Source organism: Phymastichus coffea, unplaced genomic scaffold (assembly GCF_024137745.1).
Source record: "Phymastichus coffea isolate CEN01 unplaced genomic scaffold, Cenicafe_Pcof_1.1 PCOF00001, whole genome shotgun sequence".
Lineage (NCBI taxonomy): Eukaryota > Metazoa > Arthropoda > Insecta > Hymenoptera > Eulophidae > Phymastichus > Phymastichus coffea.
In genome coordinates this window covers 12162144-12179910 of record NW_026706812.1, presented here as the reverse complement: position 1 = coordinate 12179910, position 17767 = coordinate 12162144, and the positions used below count along the sequence as shown (strand labels likewise).

At 35.8% G+C, this 17767-nt stretch overlaps 1 protein-coding gene across 3 annotated transcripts in view; it reads right to left on the bottom strand.

The window, feature by feature from the left end:
* The window catches only part of LOC131674380 (uncharacterized), a 107941-nt gene that overhangs the window by 67369 nt on the left and 22805 nt on the right, over nt 1-17767 (bottom strand). Inside the window, exon 2 of one of the 3 annotated variants that reach the window (XM_058953218.1) lies at nt 5056-5172. The exons of the other annotated variants lie outside the window; for them this stretch is intronic. The gene's annotated coding sequence lies outside the window, so the exon portion shown is untranslated. The remainder of the gene's footprint in view (nt 1-5055; nt 5173-17767) is intronic. 3 annotated transcript variants of the gene reach the window in all.

Here is a 17767-nt window from a genome sequence, read left to right as displayed (position 1 = left end):
ATCATCTTCTGCCTCCTCCTGGTCAGTATTGTTTTAATTTACGAAATTTACTTGTTGACGTCTATCGATTGCTATTCAGTCAAATTGTCTGTATTCCCCGAGATTACAGATGTAATATTGATTATACGAAAGAGCCTGATTTGCATTTTATTCCTTCTATTTGTGCGTTATTAATATCCTTTGATTTGTGGCATTACAAAAACCAACTTCGTTTTAGCTAGTCTTCGTCGCTTTATTTGACTGTCATAAGGATTTTAGCTTTTACTAGTGTTTGTGGCGGGGAATTTCGGGGGATCTCAGCCGCGCACTTGAAGTGCTTCCGCCACAAGGCCTGATTGACCCATTTTCCCCGACTAATAGTAAGGGCGTCAGACCGCCGTACATAAATTAGGGCGATCGTCTGGGGTAGGGCCAGAATATCACGGCGTATCTTTGTTTGCCCACTGTACGACTGCGCAGAGTGATCAGATAGACGTTGACCCGCGATTTCCTTGATATCAGGCCATTGGTGTCCAACAATTCAATTCTTTTCGTCTTCTCGTATCCTTGAAGTGCCGGCAGCTCAAGTTATGACTCCTCGTCTCAAGTCAGAGATTCGTTCGATTTCGCGCGCATGTAACCTACTGTCGGAACCGAAAATCGTGAACAAGGACTTTTCATTATTAACCGTCCGCGGCGAAAATAATATCAGCATGTAGGAAAAGGAGGGGAGGGGTTAACGAGACGTAATATTAAGAAAATCGGTCACACTTGATTTTCCTTTATTCCAGAATACACATACAATGACCGTCTAAATAGCGGATGGTCAGCGCAGCTCAACACGACTCAATGCGCGGTGGTACAGATCCACCCGTTCCGGTGGATTGAATCTACACGGTCTACACCTTCGATCCCTGAATTTGAAACCGTGATTTCCTATTTCACTATCTAAGTTCCTGTTAGTTTTGCTTCTAGCACTCACGATAATTCATAGAAATTGTCGAATGGTAAGCGCGACTCGGTCGGAGCACTAAAATCCTTTTTGTTTGATATTAGCACTCACGACAAATTCGGAGGATTGGCGAATGATCAGCGCGACTCCATCGGAGCACTAAATTCCCGGCGTCGATGAATCCACGCGTCGCGACGGTATTATTCGCCCGAGAAAAATCACGCACCGCACTTCACAATTAATTTTAGTGAGTGGCACTTTACCTACTTACAGATTTCCGCTGAGGGACTCGACGAACGAAATTACGGCAGCGAAAACTGGCACACTTGCTTCCGTCTAATTTGGAAATCAGCGGTAAAATGGACGAGAAACGGCTTTTCGCGGTCAAAGATCATCTTTCCTCTCCTCTTTCCGAAAAGAAATCCTATTATTGGCCGATATGCTAATTCGGATATCGATAGCGCCCTTTGAATATTTCGTCATTGGTCAATATGTAAATTAGAAGAGTACAGCGTCCTCATTTTATCTCCTACTTTCGTCGCTATTTACCCTCTCTCACCCCCCCCCCCCCCCCACTAAGTCGGCTAGCATAGATTGATGAGAAAGATCTACCTCTACTCTTATTTATTTTTCAATGTGGACGGAAATCAAATTTTATTTTAATTCGCTTATTGGTCGTGGCATCACCAGCGAGTTTCGTCAGAATTTCGAATTTCATCAATCAAGTTAGTAATTTAATTTGTTAGGTGGCTTGTCACTTATCAAGATATCTATTTAAAGGGTGATAGTGGCCGCATACAAGTATTTTTAATTTTATATTTTAATATGTTACATATACGAGATGTGTTAAAAAAGTAACGTGACTTTTCAAATTTCACGGGCAGCGTACTTTCGATTATCGATTTTTTTGTTTTGTTATGTTGGTACACTCTTCCCGAACATCTGTACCAAGTTTCAAGTGTATAGCATGTTTGTTTGGTTGTGAGAAGCGTAAAGGTTATAAGTGTTTTGCGTGCTCGGCGATTTCTTGCTATCGAAAAATATGGATCAAAGGATTTGCATCAAATTTTGTGTAAAAAATAAAATAAAGTGCTCCGAAACACTTGAAATGTAGACGATGGCATACGGTGAAACTGTTCTGAGTAAAAAAAACGTTTACAAGTGGTACAAACTCTTCCAAGATGGCCGGGAAGATGCCAATGACGAGCCTCGCTCTGGACGCCCAAGCACGTCAACAACTGATGAAAAGGTTCAAGCAGTGAAGAAAATTGTTCTGGAAAATCGTCGAATCACTATCAGAGAAGTTGCTGAGGATGTTGGTATATCGCTTGGCTCGTACCATGAAATTTTTTCTAACGTTTTGGGCATGAGACGTGTGTCAGCGAAGTTTGTTCCGAAATTGCTAAATTTTGACCAAAAGAACCGTCACATGAGCATCGCTCAAGAGCTGTTGAATGACGTCAACGACGACCCAGATTTACTCAAAAGGGTCATAACTGATGACGAATCTTGGGTATATGGTTATGATATCGAAACCAAAGTCCAATCGTCCCAATGGAAGAGCCCAGATGAGCCAAGAGCGAAAAAAGCACGCCAAGTTCGACCAAATGTCAAAGTTTTGCTCACTGTTTTCTTCGATTACCATGGCGTGGTGCATCAGGAGTTCTTACCATATGGACGTACGGTCAATAAACAGTATTATCTTGAAGTTATGCGCCGTTTGCGAGTAGCAATACGAAGAAAACGCCCAGAATTGTGGAAAAACAATTCATGGTTTTTGCATCACGATAATGCCACTGCTTACTCATCTTTGCTTGTGAGAGATTTTTTGGTCAAAAACAACACCACAATCATGCCTCAGCCACCATATTCACCGGATTTGGCCCCATGTGACTTTTTCTTTTTCCCAAAACTAAAGAGACCTATGAAAGGACGGAGATTTGCAACGATTGAAGAGATAAAGACTGCATCGCTGGAAGAGTTCAAGGCTATACCGAAAAGTGGGGATTACTTTGAGGGGACAACATAAATATTGATAAATAAATAAATATTTGTTCTTAAAAATACAAAGTCACCTTACTTTTTGAACATTTATATCCTCGTATACTACTTTCCGAGATGTACACTTTAACTTATAACCTCGACTTCACTGCACAATAGTTATTTAACTATCTTGTTTTGTTCTTCTTCCTTTTTTAGTATAGGTACTTAGGTACGAATCTAGGTTGGATAACCCATAATCTGTCCATAAGTGTTAAGTGAAGTTAATTGGATTCAAAATTTAGGTTAAGCATCTTTTATTACGCGTATCTACATTTTATAAAAGTGTATGGGCGATGACACTCGGAGCCACATTTTGGTTTGAGAAACGAAACTTAGGCATTCGAATAAATCATCAATATTGTCTACAAACAATGATATCCTGATTGCTTCATCATCGTTCGAGGAACATATGCAATAAATTTGTACAGCTCTTCAACAACTGTCAAACTGTGCGCTGAAAACCTTTCTTAGACTTGACGGGTATAAAATTTCAGTTTAAAGAACAATCCAACTTTTTACGAAAGTACAAAGCTCCTTGAATTACGAATATTCTCGAACTTAACAGACTTTAGCTTCCAAACATTTTTAAAGATGCTTCATCAAGCACGAGGCACGCGCTCAAGCTCTACTAGATGATCTTATTCGCACCTGCACGAAGAGAGACAGAAGTAGTATAACAATGTATGTTCCAGCATACCTGCGGGGGTCAGTAACCCTTTGGCCCCCCTGGCTTAACCCTTTCATGTTAATAATAATTGTTATTGTTAAAAATTATTATTAACAATATTCGTGGGGGGTCCCTGGTTTAACCCTTTGATTCCCTGGCCCAACCCTTCCATGTTAATTGTTATTAATGTTAATAATTAGTTATAATTTTTGAGGAAGATTTCTAGGGCTCCTAATCCCTAAGGACCCTATACCTAGTGCTTTCTGTCTAATTAAATTAAAATGTGTTTTTTTTAAAGTTATAAATATATATTATTGACAATTTACTTGCTACATTGAAAATAAAACGAATAGAAAATAGCGACGATTTTTGAAAAAAATGAAGAGATAGACCGGAGAATCGAACCGCAGTCCTCTGGGTTGGCTGGTTGTTGATTGACATTTTTGTCTCTTAATATAGCCTCGACCGGTCTTTATATTGTAAATGATACCCATTACTAAGATATGGTCTTTATATGTACTCGCACTGTGATGACTTCTCCTCGAAAGTTAACTAGGTTTCCGTCTTGATCAACTATACGAATTTGAAAAAGATCAATGCTCCTCACAGCGACTGGAAGGTAAATGACTTGAGAGGGAACTTCTATAATCTTATATCCAGGAGGGACTGCTGGGAAAAATTCATATATAGTATGTACTTTGCGATCGTTTATGTAAGAGCCTGTAGTAATATTACACTCTACACGTAAAGCGTTGACTTTGAGAAAAGTGACGGGTAAGTCAGAACTATGTGTTTCGTTTACAACGAGCGTACGTCTAGTGAAGCCTAAAATTGATCCAATAGAATCTTCTGGTTTAAAATGTATTTTTTGACTGCACTGAATGACACTACGTAAAGTATTATTATTTGGTTTCAGGCTAAACGATATACCTTTAGATGCTAATGCTTCTTTGAGAAAGCTTTCAATATCTTCTATTTCGTAGCTACCAGTCGGTAAAGTGATAGCTTCTTGACCTTCAATGTAAAACTTATTATAACCAACGTCAATGTTTGTTATTGAATTAAATGTTTATAGCTCAACTAGACCAAGAACGTATTTTTTGTTTGGTATCAATTCGATCGGTGGAAAATAATAGGTTTCGAGTACGGATGATGTTCCTGAGAGACTCAATGTCAGTGTATTCTCCAGATTCATATCAAATGATAGTCATTCTTTGAATGAGTATTTTATATACTAGTCGTCTTTTCTATAGTTTGTTTAAAAGAAATTTGAGACAAAGATGGCCGCAATTATATGTATTAAAATCGTGATATCTAATATAATTATACATGATTCTATTAACTTTAAGATAAAACAATAGATCTATAGGCGGTTGTAGATTACCAAAACTATCAAAATACGTAACCTCATCACCTTTCTTTTTGTATGCCACCCAATGAGTACCTGGTCCACGTTTATCATCTAAATTTACAATAGCTGTCTCTTTATATCGTGGTCCATCGGCTGGCAGAGCATTACGCATGAAAACACCTGGAAAATTTGCAATTTTTAGTATTTTAGCATATTTTCTTATATCATGATCTATTAGTGATCGATTAGGTAAAGTTATTTTGAGCTTTTTTTTAAAACTTTTCCACTTGAATATGGTTTCAGATGAAGACCATAACCTTTACGATATGGTTTCAAATAAATTCCTTTACCAATAGCAATAGCTTCCATAGTAAAATTATGTCTATGAGCTTCTTTCAATTAATTCTGAGCGGCCTTAGCACTGTTAACGGCTTTAGCTATTGAAGCAACTCCTCCAGCTAGAGCTCCAGTGGCGCTTAAAGCAGCAAATAATGGAATTAAAAAAGGAAGCGCTTCACCAATTTTACTGGGAATAGGTAAAATACGTGGTATATTTATTTTACTTCTACCGCCAGCCTTTTTCACAGCTTCTTTTGCTCCTTTTATAGCCGAACGAATAACTACAAGAGCTCGATTGTTAGGCTCACTACTTTTCGAGACCGTCTTAATAATTTTATTCAATGTAACTGACGGCTTTTAGATTTTTCTACATTTCTTTCGTGCTTGGCGTTTTATAAATCCTCTACCTCGTTTCTTACTACCTTTCTTCATATCAGCACTCATACCAAGCTTACTTTTAACTTTGTAACAGGCGGTTTTATATATAATAATAACAGTCGGTGAATTACTGCAAGGTGGTCCTGGAAAGGCCAGCGACAGCTCCCCGTATCCCGAATTACACTAGCGCAGTGAATTGTAAAATAATTTACAATTATCAATTTATTTATTTATTTATTTTTCACGTGCTGTTACGCGATGAGCACCAGCGGTACTATTAATAAATAATTATTATAACCTGCTATTCTTCCAAAACCTCCTCCGAAAGTCGTCATACCAATAAAGGCAGTTCACTTCAAGAAGAAGAAATTAACCAACGCTGCCGTAAACATATATTGCAAGAAAGAAAATAAGGAATTACAGAGCAATCAACTCAGATATGTCGATTAACTCAAGAAGAGCGTTCGAAAAATACATTTAATATGAATTTTATTTTTGCGTAATTCATTGTCTAATTTTGCGTGAATGTATAGTAAATTTTTTTTATGCTACCAACATAGATAAAATATTTTCTTGAATTTTGCCTATATAAATGTAGGGCAGCTTTTATGATTCGGTCTGCATACTCAATTAAGACTAAATATTTCTGATAGCAAAAATACGTAAAAGTGTATTAATATTTGCCGCAGAAGTGTATGTCAAAATATTGAAATTATTTTCTCACAATTATCTATCAAAAATAATTGTAAAATTTATCTAATATATCCTGAGTGTAATAGCAATTACTATGTTGCTTGATATACATATTCATATGCTGCATTAGCCACACCCACCTATATCTATACCTACGTTAAATAGACAGAGATAGCTTAATAGATAGAAAAGGACGGCGCATCACACTCAACTTTCCTAATAGACAGAGACAAGCCTGTATACGGATTGATATGATAGAGAGAGATAACATTAAACACCAAAAATCATCGAAACCGAAATTATATTGCGACTACGAAAAGTTACGACTAGGAGAAAGAGGGAGAGGAAGAATTAGCCGGAGTTTGCCGATGACCTTTGACTGATACAGACGTATAGTCTATGTCCTTGAACCGCTTTGCAACTTCTTCCCGTGGTTTTCCTAGAATCGAACTACAATTATTTAGAAGCACCATAGCTCGCTCGTGCTTACCGTGCCTGATTTCTAACTGTACAAAGTCACGTTGCTAAATGTGGAAGCCGCTAATTTAACGATATACAATTGAGATTGAATAGAAATACCAAATCTACTCCGGTCTAAAAGTAAGTACCGCACGACTTATTGTTAACCAGTAATTTCACGTTTATTCATTTCACTGCATTGCACATTAGCGAAATTAAGAGTTAGGTAAATAGTGCAAAGAAGAGTACGTAATAGCGCGATAGCGTTCGAAGCTCATTGTACCGGTGCCTAATTTCAAAGTTTAAATTTTTTATTCTGTTATTAGTTTCAAGTTATATGTGCCTAACCTAACGGTAATTTCGATGGTGATTAATCTTGCACAAGATAATTACATAAATTGTTATCTAATAAATTGGGTCAATTTTATACCACTCCAATTATTTTACTTATTCCAATAATCTGCTTCCTCTGTCTATCCAACCTTAGATATTATTCAAATCCCACAGAGAATAAGAGGAACTAGTAAATATTTTGAGCTGGACCTTCTCCGACTGTTTGCTATCAAGGTAAGCCACGACCTAGCATCAAAGTGAGCTTAGCCGCGGATAAGTATCGCGGATAAACAAATCTATACACTTATTGATTCGCGAATAATATTTTGTCAGCTCCGTAGTTCAAGGGGATTAGCCTGACGAAATATTAAACTGCTCTATATAAAATTACTTGCAGTGTTAGCTAAAATTCTTAACACCAATCGTTATTATTCAGGGTGGCACTCCCCTGAAGAATTAACTATGCCTAATTAATTAGTAATTGGCCTAGCGCCCAATTATCTGATAAACTAATTATCATAACTTGTAATCCATATTACGCCGAGTACCATGGTGATTGTTAGTCGGCAAAACATCATGTTACAACTTTCATAATGTTGGCTACAGTGAAGGCAGCTGCTTTCTCACCAAAACTACTATCTTTAGCTTGCACTCTTTCCCAAGCTTTTTTAGCTAGAATTTCGTCAGCTTTATTTCTTGTCGCAATATGCTCTAGATTTTGCGCATAAGCAATATCATGTTCTTTACAAGCAATGTCTAGTGGATTTTGACCAGGATCTCCACGTGCCAATCGTTTGTTCAATTTTGTACCAGGACCACAATACTGATATCCAGGTAAGTGTGCTTCAATAGGCAAGTTATTTATAATCTTGTTCACTAGATCACCACCAGTTTTTCTTTTATAGTACGTGATCATACTTCTTCGAAAGACAGCATGTTAATGAAATAAAAGATAAATAAGTAGACTTTTTATACCTAACAAACTCATTCATTGAGGTGTAGATGATGAGTAAGTAACATGGATTTCAAAGAACAGGCTATTAAGCTTCAAGTCATTAATTTCGATAGAGTGGTAGAGACGGAAAAACAAGAAAAAAGACATGGCGAACTATTGCCTAATAGTATCCGTGCTGTTTTCTATGGACCTAGTAATTGTAGAAAAACTAATTGTTTATTAACATTAATCTCTCATCCTAATGATCTTAGATTTGAAAACGTATATGTCTACACAAAATCCCTTAATCAGCTTAAATATAAATTTTTGAAAGATTTATTAGAGCCTATTAATGGTATAGAGTATCATGCTTTCAGCGAGCATGAGACAGTTGTTTCACCAGATAAAACATGACCAAATTCTATCATGATTTTTGACGATATATCCACTGAGAGGCAAGATAACGTAAGAACATTTTTCTGTATGGGTAGATATAAAAAAGTAGATAGTTTCTATATCTGTCAATTGTACGCTCGCATTCCGAAGCATCTCATTCTCATTCGAATGTGAATTTACTTGTTTTGTTTCGACAAGATGACGTAAATATTAAGCACATTTGCAATGATCATGTTAACTCAGATATGTCTTTTGAGAAGTTTAAAGCAATTTGCTCAAAATGTTGGAGAGACGATAATCATGGGTTTTTGGTTATCGACAGAGACAGACTAATAAATCATGGACGACATAGAAAGGGATTTGATTCTTTTGCTATAAATATAGAGGAGTAGATGAAGATTATTTAACTTTAGAAATTACAAGCGTAAACATGGCTGACTTTGAAAGACAAAAGAAGGTGCTCGAGCAATTATCCATGGCTCGTGATGCCATAAGACGCAAGTATCAACTAATAAAATGCAGTAAAGCTGATTTAGAAAAGACATTGCATGAAACTTTTAAACCTATGGTTGATCCATTGAAGAAACTCGTAGAGGTAACTACTGATAAAAGTAAAGCTACTACTGCTGAACAGCCAACGAAAAAGAAAAAGAAAATCGCGTTCGAAAATGTTTTCAAGTCAGAAATAGCAACTGACACTCCCTACAAATCTAAATATTTAAATAGTACTGCTAATGAATTAAATTCTACATTGCAACCGCTTGATACTACATTTGAGTCTGCTATTTCTATTGATGATGATCATGATGAATCATCACTTGATACAACTGCTATAAATTTGAACAAAAGTAGTTCAAATGTAACTATAGACCAGAGACAACAGCTATTGGATGATTCGATTCTAGGAAACTATGTTCGACTATTGCATGAACTTCAGCAGAAAAGTAATTTAGACAAGACATTTGGTGTTCGCTTGCATGAAAATACATGTCATAGGTAATTCTCCAATCTCCTTCCAAAACGATAACGTGACTGTGAATGATAAAGCATACAGCAAGACGCCTGGTTTAATGGAACTTCTCTTTCGTAAAGAACCTGATTTTAAATTAATCAGTTCATCGGATATTGAAAATTATATAAAAATTCTTGAAATCACAAACGCCCATCGAAAGAGATACGAAACAAATGGAGAATATCACAATAAGCATGTAAATAAATTCAAAAAGTATATTGGTCCAAATTTATCTTTGAGCAGTAGCGGTAAGAAGCGAAAATCGACTATTGATGGCATAGGTCTTTTTCCTAACTATAAAATAGCTAGAAAAGGAACATTATTTGATTATGTATATTGGGATGATCCAAACGAGCTCGTTGATCGATTGAGATTGCTTATTTCCGAACAAACCGGCGGTAATTCTAGTCATGTTAATGAAATTCATTCAATTTTATTGAAGAATTACGTGAAGCTGGCTATATACTCGTATATTAAGAGAATCCTAAATATTACTCAGTAATAAAATGAGTGTTGATGTATTTGGACGTATATTGAATAAAAAAAAGGAGGGTAATCGAGGTTCTCCTGGTCTAGGGTATAAAATCACTAAAGAAGGACAATACGACGCGAATAACAAAAGAATTTGTAATGTAGCCGATCCTCAGGAGAGTAACGATGCTGTAAACTTACGAACGTTGCGAAAAACTAGTGAAGCTAACGTTACTACGAGTACGATAAATGATTTTATAAAATCATTGGATACAATAAGATTAGAATTAGTAAAGCATCGAGTAGTTATTAAATAGTTAGAAGAAGATAATATTAATAATAATAATAATAAGGAGAAAAAAAGAAATATTGGACCGTTTGACTTTTTAAATCAATTTAAAAAATAGATTGAAATGAAACATCAAAGAGTGGTGGATGAGTTACATAAACCAGCACGTCGAAACTATCCGCGTAGAAAAGTTGATGTACGCGGAATAGATGAGACATGGCAAGCTAATCTTGTAGAGATGCAAGGCTACTCGAGAGAGAACAAAGGCTTTCGATATCAACCTATAGCAATCTTAAGGCATCTATTTATGAACGTTTCAATCGCACACTAAAAAATGTCATGTGGAAATAATTCAGTCTACAAAGAAATTACAAATGGATCGACATTCAAGCTGATTTATTGAAATCTTACAATAATCGAAAACATCGTACGATAGATATGAAGCCTAAAGACGTAAGTAAAGAGAATGAAATGCAGGTGTTGAGACAATTTTCTTACGACCGATGTCTTTTCGTTAAGAGCCCTAAATTCCAAGTAGACGATAAAGTACGTATGAGTAAGTCTAAACACGTTTTCGAAAAAGGATACACTCCTAACTGGTTTACTGAGATTTTTACTATTCAACGAGTTACGAAGACAAAGCCTATCACTTATCATTTAAGAGATTACAAAGGCAATCCAATTGTTGGAGGTTTTTAGGAGCAAGAACTACAGAAAGCTATGTATCCTGATGTTTATCTCATAGAAAAAGTTTTAAGGAAACGTGATAATCGAGTATACGTTAAATGGTTGGGATTCGACAACTCGCACAATTCATGAATAGATAAGACTTTATACGTATGAAAGAATAAAGACGTTTATGTAAAATAACTTTTATTCAAATAAATATCATAATAATAAGAAATAATTTTTGTTTTATTTTAATGGTAAGAGCCCCAACCTTCACTCTCACCTGTGAGGTACTTCCATTTGAGCATCATCACTTGTGAGTCCATTAGAACAAGTCGAAACCTGCTTTAGTAAAAACACCTGTGACTCATTTACCTCTCCACAATATATTTTATAATAAATTTATTGTACATACTTTATTGAAATAAAGATACATTTTTGTTACATTAAATAATAAATTGAAATCTACCAGCGCTATGATACTCAATCTATAAACAATATTTTTGTACATGATCTGAAAGTAATATATAAAGATCATAATGTTTCATGATGGCTCTTGAAATTCGATCTGGTAAAATAAGTTGGAATTCAGCATCGAGCTCGAGAATGATTCGATTGTTATCTTCTTCCTTAAAGTTTGTTACTAAATAACAATGATTTTCTTCAAGTTCATAATGATTTTTCTTCGGTAGTAATTTTTTTCGGATCAAAGGGCTTCATAGCTATTTTATTTAACATTTCTAAGTCCATCTTGCTATCGAAGACTTGAGAATAGTGGAGAAGGAAGTGGATACTACTGGTGATGATTCTTCTAACAGAATGACGTTTTTCGAGCTCTTCTCTCTCTCTCTTAAGATCCTTACCCCACTACTACACTTTTTTCTAGCCGCCAGACCGCCTCCCAACACTTGCTGCTTCTTCTACCTCCACTTAGATTTTTAGTTTGTTAAGTGTATACTATGCAATGATTTTTTAGTATAGGTTCAAGAATATGATTCATCATTATTATACGTTTTTTAAATAGTGCTGGCAATATTTTTTTTTTTTTTTTTTTTTTTATTTTAACGTCGCTCTATTTATGCTCCATCAGTGCTAATTAGCGACGGAGGCTTGCAATGTGTTTGAGAACAACTTTTTTCAGAGGTGCTTGTATCAGCAGGAACTGAGAATTGAACCCGGGCCTACCGGGTGCGAGTCCGTCGCCCTACCGACCGAGCCATTGCAGGCCTCTGCTCGCAATATTATACTACTTAGTTGCATAATACGACGTTGGAAGCGTTCTCGATCTCGTGCAAGCTGCTCCCACACTCCTTTCCTTGAGTCTTTGTCTTCAATAGGAAGATGATGAATTTGTATATTATCCGAGAACCATACATGCTTTAAAGCACGAATGCTCTTCTTGTTTCTTCTAATAGGCGCTATGATGAATCACAAGAGGATAGTCTTGCTATAGCTATTTCTTCTCACTGAATAATGGTAATGCAAGCTATGCATCCTTCTTATAATTATATTAGAACTCGAATGACTGCCCTCTATCGGAACTTACGGTTAATTATACGAATAGTGGGAGCCCCAACCTTCGCTCTCACCTGTGAGGTACTTCCTTTCGAATCGTCACTCATGAGTTACCTTTACAATGAGATAAAATTCATTGGAAAGGGCTACATTATGAACTTTTTTTTTACCTCTCCACAAAAGGAAATAAGAGGATAGTTAAATAAAGAAAAAATAAGGAAAAAACTATTCGATTAGATATATTTTTTTTATTATTCATAGTGCAGCTATTTACATTAGTATTATAATAAATTAATTATTATTCGTTGAAGATACAATTATGTTTAAATTCGAAGTTTGAATCGACAATATGGTAAATAAAGAGCTCCTCCTTCTCGCTAGTTTGATGTAGGTTTTTTAATCTTTCATCATCTTTTTCTAAAAGTACATTAACTCTTTGGGGCAGGAACACCTCAAATTCATCATTTATTGTAATAACAACGCTAAATCCATATTTCGTTGTTAATGATTTAACTTTAGTAAGTTGATATAATGTATTCGATGTAAGTTGGGACATCGCCGTCGGAGAAAGGAAAGTCATCTTGGAAATTTTATTTATTGCCGAGAAATCCATTCTGTAAAATAAAAAAACAAAGAATTAATTATTTATTTATTTATTACTAAGGTATTAATAAACTAAAATTATTTAAATGTCTTACTTGTTTCAATGGTTAGTGGAAGATTTATTAGAGGTTGAGGTAAGACTGTTGCTTGAGTGAGAGCTGAGAAACTGTTTCGAACAAGAGTGAGCTCTCAGTTTTATAAGTGGCAACCCCACTCTTAAAGCTCATGCCGCCGTCGCCGCTTCTCTCTCTTTCAGTCTCCCACTCTCATGATTCTTCATCTAAAACCATTCTCCCACTCTGTAGACTCAGGTATCCATTGTTTCTCCCTCTCCATTACTAGTCATCAGCGCAATCTAGTAACTATCGAAGGAGTAGAATTCTTTCGCTAGTGCTGCCCTCTAGAATTATTTTCTTCAATTCTGGATCTTTGCATATTACTATTTTCTTCTGTCACTTCGTTTTCTTCTCTATACCTCTTTCTTCGTAGCTGTTCAACTCTTTCTTTCATTTCAGCAATTTCGAGAGATTGATAATGCCCCCATGGAAGTGTGTCCGGATTATTATCAAAAATACAACGTTTATCATTATGAGGGCTTAGTGCTGTCTTTTCCTCTCTCTCTCTATTATTACTTGATGTAATTTAGATCGAATATTACATTGGGTACGTTTAATAATTTCCATTTCGTTTAAACACTTTCGATAATCTAAGTGAGTTATTGTATTTTTTACTGTATGTTTTTTCACTCCTTTTGCCTTTTTCAAGGGATCCTTATTTATTATTTCGATACTGTATAGTTTACTTGGTAACCCAATGTACTCTCTTATAATAGCAGCATTGCACTCATTCTTCATAATACCAAGAACTTTTTTGTTAGCTAGAGGCATCCCAAATTGATTATCAGTAGGATATTCCGATGTTTCAAATTTATCAATGTCTACTTTCATGATCTCATACATATCGACATCTTGAATTTCATAAATGAGGCTCTCAGTATCAGTATAAAGTAACTCAGTATAAAGTTTATATATATATTATAAAAATCAGTATAAAGTTACATTTCACCAATTCGTTGCTTCATGCAACCATAATGAAAGTCATAGACTAATGTTTTTGAAAGATCTAATACACATAGACCGATATGTATATAGGTTTCCTAATACTGATAATTGTCCAGGATAATTGAATAGCAGCTAAATTTTCATGAAAGATGGAACTACTATGGAAATTTGGTTGGGTAATTCGAGCTTCAGTGCCATATCTACCACCCCATTGATTGATCAGTTTGACTTCTTTTCGTTTCCTTTCGTCTTCCATCGTTTTACCATATACTACATTAATCATAACCTTGTAAAATAACACAGGTTTACAAAAAAAAAAAAAGATGTCCGGATCTTGGGTCAGAACATATTTTTCTTATGTATTTTTTGACGCTGAATTCAACGAAATTTTTGGTTTTGCTCTATCACGTCAGAATTTTTGGCAAAATCAAAAAATATGTCGAAAAAGTCGATTATTTTGTAAGAAATACGACAAACCTTGGACAATATTCAACATAAAGAAAACGAATATGTAATACCACTCAATACATCCAAAATGTTAAAGCACTAACCGTTTAATCAAAAACGTCAACTTCAACGCCGACCCTTAACCCTCTTACCTCCTAACACTACCCCTAACAAACCACAAGCACGCTCACCCACGTAATCCAGAAAACAGTGAATTTAATCGCTAGTTTTTTAGCCATCAATCTGGTATAATACAGTGAGAAGATTAAACTATCAACTTTCTGGTTAAGCAGATGTATCTCACCATTCAGGCCTTATCCTATGAACCCCTGAAACTACCCGTAACAAACCACAAGTAGGCTCACCCACATAACCCAGGGAGCAGCAAGTTTAATCGCCGAAACAATCTGGTTCAATTCAGTTGATCATCATGGTGATCGTTGATCGTTGATCGTCATGGTGATCGTTGAATTATACTCAACGAAATCTATAAAATTAATATCTATCCCTACCCTTTCAAATCCCTAACAACACCCATAACAGTATTTCTAACAAACCAGAAGCTAGCTCGCTCACTTAAGGGAGGAGTAGCGACCAAAAAACGCTTTTTTTATGAATTTTTTACAGAGATATGTCTTAAAATATTTTATTAAAAATAAAGGAATATTGTCGTACATCATTTCGACAATCTTTAAAAAAATTTTCATAAGAAAATATTGCAAAATAAGCCCATGTGAGAGTATTTCTGAAAACGTCTTTTTCAGAAGGTGCTCTGCGGTGTCCATCAGCATTCATCGTAGAATCGTCTGAAATCAAAAAAGTTTGATTTTTTAGATAAAGTGTATTAATCTACGTTGAATTCGGGATCATTTGCTTTGCTGTTCAGCGACTCTATTAGCCCTCGCAATGCGATCCGCATTTTGCGCTACAGCGTAGACATGAGCGCTCATCCCAACGCCGATTCTCATATCATGCATAAACATTAATGAAGCACCACAACCTTCGTTGAAGATACTGTCAGCAACATTGGCTGCAAACTGAACTAAATTCTTGCTTTCTGATAACTTTTTTGATGAGATAAACAGATCGATTGATTTAAACCTTCGTTGGTGTTCTGCGTATATCCTCCAACACACCTTTCTACAAGTTCATCTTTACTCAAATCCTCATATATAGGCTTGATTGCTTGTATAATATAATCTGGTAGAGGATTATAGCTGTGTGTGAAATCTTCAATCGTTTCTGCTGCTAGAGCCTTTTGGTACAACAAACACCATGAGTTTTGCCGCTCATACATTTGTCGTGCTGCGGTTTTTCATCGGTCGATTGTTGGTGATATAATGTCCCCCAGATAGCAGTTTTCATTTTTTCTATAGACTCGCAATTGTGTCGAATTGTAGATCCGTAATACCGACTCAAGTTGTCAATCATTTTCCCACTCAATTCACCTTTTCCACCTAGCACCTCTTCCTTCTTCGTTTTTGGCCAAACTTTTCCCTGATTTTACGACTTTATCGTCTACGGTATTTTTAACTAACTCTCGGAGACGGGAACCCATTCTTTTTTTAACATGCCCAATGCACTCTTTTTTTGAACGATAAAATCTTTGCCATAAGGCGTCGCTTTCAGTAAATTCCCATAGGTTTTGGAGTCCCCGTCTTCAACGTAGTTGACGATTTTTGATTTTTAGACCCTACCCTGCCACTTCTCCTCCCACCCCCCAACCCAGAAAGTAATTTCAAGTCCCTTGCCTTTGACAATCGCTTTAATAAATTATGCACTAAGCCCCTTTGCTGGTCACAATTGTTTTTTTTACTTTTTGCTTTAGCCTTGAACAACGTCGTGGACGTAGTAAATGGATTAACGTGAGTCCCTTTGCCTCTCACCGGGGTGCTTGTTTAACGTGAGTGCCCTTCACTACCTTAAACCCATTAACTTCCTATTTTTAGCACTACCCAGAAACAACGACGTGGACGTAATAGGATTATGTTTCCTTTGGGGTGCTTTATTACCGTGAGTTCCCCTTGCCTCTCACCGGGGTGCTTGTTTAACGTGAGTCCCCTTGCCTCTCACGATCGGGGTGCTTGATTAACGTGAGTCCCCTCGCCTCTCACAATGTCATATTCTATATCTATTTTTTCTGTTCGAAAGATCTTCTCTTTGATTTTCGTTTATAAGTTGATTTTGTATCTCTCTTAAGGGTCCAACAGTAATCTGATAACATAATTTTGTCCCAGAAACCTTGGTAACGTCTTTCAATTTCTTTTAAATCTTGATGAGCACGTTCTCCTTGCTCTTCACTTACAGCTCCAAGATTTTCCGGGTATCTTTCTAAATGAGAATGTAAGAAATGTACTTTTAAGCTCATTAAACGTCCCAAGTTTTTGAAGTTGTCAAGCATATTTTCAACAATTTGTTTATACTAAGGATCTTTATTATTTCCTAAAAATTTAGTGACTACTTCTCTAAAACCTTTCCAAGCTTTTCTTTCTAAATCTGTCATTTTTTCTTCAAAAGTTTGATCTTTTAACAATTCTCTTATCTGTGGACCATCAAACATACCTTCCTTAATTTTGGCTTCTGACAACTTGGGAAATTTAGTACGTAAGTAGATGAAGGCATTACTATTTTGAGCTTTTAAAGCTTTTATAAATTGTTTTATTAAACCTAACTTGATGTGTAATGGTGGTAATAGTATTTTAGAAGGATCAACTAATTTCTTTAAAATAATATTTTTATCTCCAGGTTTTAACTCTTCTCTTATTGGCCAATTTTTTTCTATATAGTGCTGTTCACGATCACGACTGTCCCATTTGCAAATAAAACAAGGATACTTAGTGAAACCACTTTGCTGTCCTAGAATTATAGTGACAATCTTTAAATCTGTGCAAATGAGCCATTGGTGCTTTTCGTAATTAAGTTTCTTTAATACAAAACTGATGGATTCATATTCTCCAGTAAGCACTACAGAATGAGCAACTGGCACCGAAGCATATTTATTACCATTATGCAGTAGTAAAGCTTTAAAACTTCTTTTTGAAGAATCCAAGAAAAGTCTCCAATCCTCAGCTAAGTAATCTGCATTTAACTCGTTTATAAGTCCTTTGATATTACAACAATATACCAAAAAGTTTTCTTCCAAAAAATATTTTCTGAAAGGCTCATCTCTATTGCGG